The sequence below is a fragment of the Akebia trifoliata genome, chromosome 4, assembly GCF_017979445.1.
Source record: "Akebia trifoliata isolate Shusen 1 chromosome 4, ASM1797944v1, whole genome shotgun sequence".
Taxonomy (NCBI): Eukaryota; Viridiplantae; Streptophyta; class Magnoliopsida; order Ranunculales; family Lardizabalaceae; genus Akebia; species Akebia trifoliata.
In genome coordinates, this window is record NC_141378.1 from 26,682,459 (window position 1) to 26,688,038 (window position 5,580).

The 5,580-nt window shown below is 32.7% G+C and overlaps 1 non-coding gene across 1 annotated transcript; it reads left to right on the forward strand.

Annotated features, from left to right (window-relative positions):
- The first annotated feature begins 535 nt into the window (after positions 1–535).
- LOC147404617 (small nucleolar RNA snoR122) lies at positions 536–612 on the forward strand. Its single transcript, XR_015178152.1, has one exon. It is a non-coding gene; the product is annotated as a small nucleolar RNA snoR122 (small nucleolar RNA).
- Positions 613–5,580: the final 4,968 nt, after the last annotated feature.

Genomic DNA, 5,580 nt, shown 5'->3' on the forward strand with positions numbered 1-5,580 from the left:
TTAATTTGTTTTTTTTTTATGTATCGATTATGACGAATCATCGACAAATTTTGTTTTGAAAGCTACTTTGTTTCACTGATATTGAGTTATTGTTGTGTGTTTCATTTTTCATTAATTAATGGTCTATGGATATTGAGTTAATTGCATCGCTTCCCTTCCGATGGTATATTATACGTATGGGTTTGTCTAGAATCAAAATATCCAAGTATCCACGAAATCAGAAATCCTTAATTACTTTTTATTTTAAATTTCTTCATTATTCTGAGTTTTATATATGTTTAACTGAAAATTTTATAATCCTTATGTGTTTAATTCGAAGAAACGGGTTCGAATGGAAATTCCTATGTGTGTTTTTTTTTTTATTTTATGATTGTTCATGTTCGGATCGGACACCAATTCAACTAAGAAATTCTTGAACAGATAGTGTTGTTTTTAGCCATTGTTTTGCTTGGGTTGTTTCTCAATCTTTGTTTTCCATTATTTATTATGTGGTCATGTTCATCTATTAGGATTGCTTTTTTTCTTCTAAGATATCTGTCAATGATGTATAAAACTATGCACGTATTATCAGATTAACTATGATGATATGTTATTGTCACTACCACTGAGGCATATCTGCAATGAAATGGAGATTCACCCCTTAAAAAAATAAGTTATCATTGAGAATAAGTGAAAATTGAGGTGCCAATAGAAATACACTCTCAAATTTTTTGTTTTGTTTTAGATTTGTATTTGTTAGATTTAAGATTTTATATGGGCCTAATCCTAATTGTAAATAACTGTTGAAGTTATTTCAATGTGTTATAACACTTTGTAATGTTGAGAATAGGTAAAAGTTGGGGTGCCAATAGAAACACACTCTCTCATTATTTATTAGATTTAGGATTTTATATAAGCCTAATCCTAATTGTGAACGACTGCTAAAGTTGTTTCAATGTGTTATGACGCTTTGTAATGTTGAAATAATTAGTTGAACCAAACTTTTGTAATGTTTGGATTGTGTGTTTTAATATTTAACTAGGATGTGATAAATTATATATGAAATTGGGGATGTAATAAGTCAATGTAGATCACTTACTCATTCATTACAAGTGGCCTTAGAGATTTGGTCATACTTTCTAAGGCTTTTTGGGGTAAGTTAACTAGCTATTTGACACACATGCCACTAATCCTTTTGAGGATTTTAGAAATGGCTTTCCATTTATTCTTTTAAATAGCTTCGAGTATTATTGATTTGAATGTAAGAAATATGAGTTGGCAACTCCTTTTGTATTATTATTTAGATGTTGAATAAATATAAATTTCAATATATTTAGTTAACCTCAACTGGGACTTTGTTAATTTGTTTTAGATAATTCTTCATGGATGCGATTGACATTTATAAGTGTGAAAGTGTGCATGTGAATGAAAATGTGGGATCATCTTCGATTATGGAAGTAGATATTGGGGAACGTGTTGATTGCCTCAGTCCTAACAAAGATGTTCGAAAGTTAAATGCACCATATGTTGGGATGGTTTTTGATCAAGTGAGGAAGCAAAAAAATACTATGAAGAATACGGACGTCAGGAAGGGTTTTGCATTCGTGTACGCAGTAGTTTAAGGACGATAAGAGGTTCAAATGCGGTGACTGGGATAAGATATGTTTGCATACATGAAGGCAAACATACATTGAGGATGAAAGAAGATGTGATAACAGATGAGAATGAAAAGGGGAAGAAGAGAATTGTAAGAAATTGTTCTACTTTTAAATGTGGATGTGAAGCAAACATGCGTATTGTATTCGACCAACGTGTAGTAAAATGGAGAGTGTCGGTTTTCAACGATGATCATAATCATAAGGTTGTCACGCCATCGAGGAGAATGAAAATGAAGTCGAATCGAAATATGCCAAGCGTAGCTAAGGATCTAACAAAAACATTTCGTAATCAAAACATTCAAATTAATAAAGTTCCATCAATTCTTCGTGGAGATATGATCAGTTTTGATGATAGAGACTGTGACAATCACCTTCGAAATGTTAGGCGACAGGATTTGGAAAGAGGTGATGCACAATGTGTACTTGAGTACTTTATTAAAAAATAGAATGAAAATCCACAATTTTTCTATGGGATACAATGTGATGAAGATGGGAGAGCAGTTAATTTTTTTTGGGTGGATGCGAGGTCAAGATTGTCATATAAATATTTCGGTGATGTGGTTACATTTGACACAACTTATAGGACAAATAAGTACAAGATGCCATTCGCCCCGTTTACTGGAGTCAATCATCATTTTCAATCTATCCAATTTGGATGCGCTCTTCTAGGAGATGAGACAAAGACTACTTTTGTATGATTGTTCGAGATGTGGCTTAAAGCTATGAAGGGAAAACATCCAATTTCAATAATCACAGACCAGGACTTGGCAATGAGGAATGCAATTGCCAAAGTTTTCCCAATAGCCGTTATCGTCTATGTATTTGACACATTCAGAAGAAATTTGCGGAGAAATTATCTCATAAATACTTTGAAAATTCTACTTTCAGAAGTAAAATAGAAAAATGTATTTGGTCGACATATTCTGGGGAAGAGTTCGAAAAACAGTGGCATAATGTGATTCAGGAAAATGGATTAGAAGAAAATGAATGGTTGCAACACCTGTTTGAAATACAGGAATCTTAGGTCCCTACGTATAATCGAACAACTTTTTTTGCTGGTATGAATACCACTGGGCGTAGCGAAAGCATCAATGCATTTTTTTGATGGATTTGTTAATTTGACAACAAGTCTCAGAGAATTTGTTGTGAAGTATGAAGAAGTTTTGAAGAATATTTTGAAAAAGGAGAGTGATGAAGATTATGAGACAGAGCACAAGTTTCGATATGTCAATGACAACGACTTGCTTTTGAAACATGCTGCAACAGTTTATACAAGAAGTATATTTGAAAAATTAAAGGAAGAATGGGTCCAAGTTTTCCGATATAAAGTTGAAAGAAGGAAGATAGAAGAAGGAATTCAGACGTTTTTTGTGAAAACAAAGTTTGGAGAGCCTGATGACTTTATTTTAAAAATAAATGTGGATACCTACGAGGGTACACGCGGGTGTAAAAAATTTGAGTTTCTTGGAATTGTTTGTCGGCATTTTTTAAAGGTGTTCACATATCTTGACATTGATATTATACCATCACACTTTATTATTGAGAGATGGAGACAAGGGGCCAATAAATTTAGGGTGATGGATGTACAAGTAACAATCGATGGTTATGAACCTTCCGAAGCATTGAGATATGGTAATATGTGTAAACAGGCTACTACATTAGCCAGTTATGCATCATCTTCAATGAAAGCATACGCATTTTTCACGAATACCGTAAATGATTTGTCGAAACAAATTTATGCAATTAAAATGGAAGAAATGATAGAAATTGTTGCTCAACCAAATGAAGAGGCACTTGAAAAAGGAAAATGTAACCTATCTCAGTTACTTTTAGACCCGAATGTCACGCAAACAAAGGGTAGAAAGAAGGATGACAAGGGAAAAGAAAAAGTTGATACTACGGGTAGGTTGAAAAGCAGTATTGAGTTGAGCCAACAAAAGAAGAAAAGAAAATGTGCATTCTGTCATAACCTTAGATACGATAAGCGAATATGTCCTGTGAATCCAAATAGAAAGAAAAAAGATTGTATTCAAGGTAATTATAAGTATCTTTATAAACTAATGACTTGATTTAATGCATTTAATTGAATAAATTTTAAATAATGTCTTATTTATTTATTTATGAATTTTTCCTCAGAAATTAATGATATACAAGAATTGGGCAAAGACATGGAGAGCGATCATGAGGCCTTTCATTTGGAATGAGGGTATGTTATGTTTAAATATATTCTCACTTACTGATTTTCTTAGTCTGTTGGAATATAACATATTCTCACTTACTGATTTTCTTAAGTTGCTCTTTTTGGTAATTCCTGAAAGTATGGTTAGTGTTTTTTAGTTGTTTATTGATTGATTTGATTAATAAATTTGTAGAATGTTATAATTGACCAGATACTAGAACCTGAAATACGGGTAACTGTTGCTATGGGTACTAAGATGCGTTATACCAAGATGCTGACATATATCTTTTCGATGATCCTTTTAGTGTTGTGGATGCTCACACGGGAACGTATTTGTTTAAGGTAACTGTTCTTTTTTTTACTTCTAATTCCTTGTTTTTTCGTTGAATAAGATTCTGAGTTGTTGTTCACTAGTAACTGAGATTTTGGTTTTTTCATTTTCTTTTGAAATCTATGTAGGTTTAGCTCATTGGGTATCCTTTCAAAGAGACTATAGCTTTTTATTTTACTTTTTTTTTCCCCACTGTTCTGGTTAAATAAGCATTTAATTATCAAGGGATTCTTATTTGTACAAAAGATATGTCTAGCTTGGAACGAGCATGAAGAAATGAATGATACTTCTTTAATTTTGGGTTTTTCTAATGAATGATTCTTATTTGTACAAAAGATAATTCTTCATTTTTTTTGTTTGCAAGTATAATTGAGGTCCATTTGATGAATTTAAAAAATACTAGTAACAAACCATAGAAGGTGCTTGTCTTGTTGAGTTTGCATTTAAGTGATGAGGTACAAAGTTCTCAAACAATGTTGTTGGGGTTTGTATTGTATCCTGAAATTAAAATGAGGAATAGTTGTTTCAGATCATCTTGTGTTGTATATTTGGTATATGCTGGTGCTTTAAGCTTTGTTCATTGGTTTCTTTATGTATAGTTCCCCCCAAGGCCAAATCACTCTCATTATTACAAATGGTGTAGAACTACTAACATGAAGGTGGTAAAGTATGTGTTAATACCATAGACCTAGGATCGAAAACCTGACTGCATTCTTAAACTTGTCATCAATAAAAGAAAACTAACCACTTCTGTTTCATAAGATGACATTTGCACACGCAATGGATTGGATTAGGATCGGGTCAGTTTCAATCTGGAATCAAATTGATAATAATTGCATTGGATCCAGAATGGCTCTGATACTTTGGATCAAATTCTTATACAATCTCCGTTTTAGGACCCAAATCTACTCTAATGACAATTTGTTAAGATCCAGGTCCAATCAATCCAATTTAATATATGAAATATGGATACACATCATATTTGGATATTGAAATCAAGGATATTAGTCATATAAAACTCAGTTTTCTTTCCTCATGGAAATGCCAACTTAACTAAGTTTGTAAGACACCTGTTTCCATATAATTCTTAGTTCTATAAATTTCTCTTTTTCCATATAATTCTATTAGAATTGGAGCATTTAAGATTTTAACATATTGGATACAGGTTGGAAAAGCATATTTTGAGCTAGTAGATTACTTAGAAGCTGATCTGATTCAACCAAAAAGAAAAAGCGAATCGAATATTGTAGCTACAAGCCTACGTGGGACTTCCTTGATTCGTTAGGTGCACCTTCAACTGCTCCAGCACCCATTAATAATAATAGTGAAAAATGCTCGCTCTCACAGTGGGTTCTGCTTCTGCCCCACCAACAGGAACAAGGACGAAATGCAGATGTTTTAAGAGGTGTAGAGGGGTTGCAGCAGATGGGTTC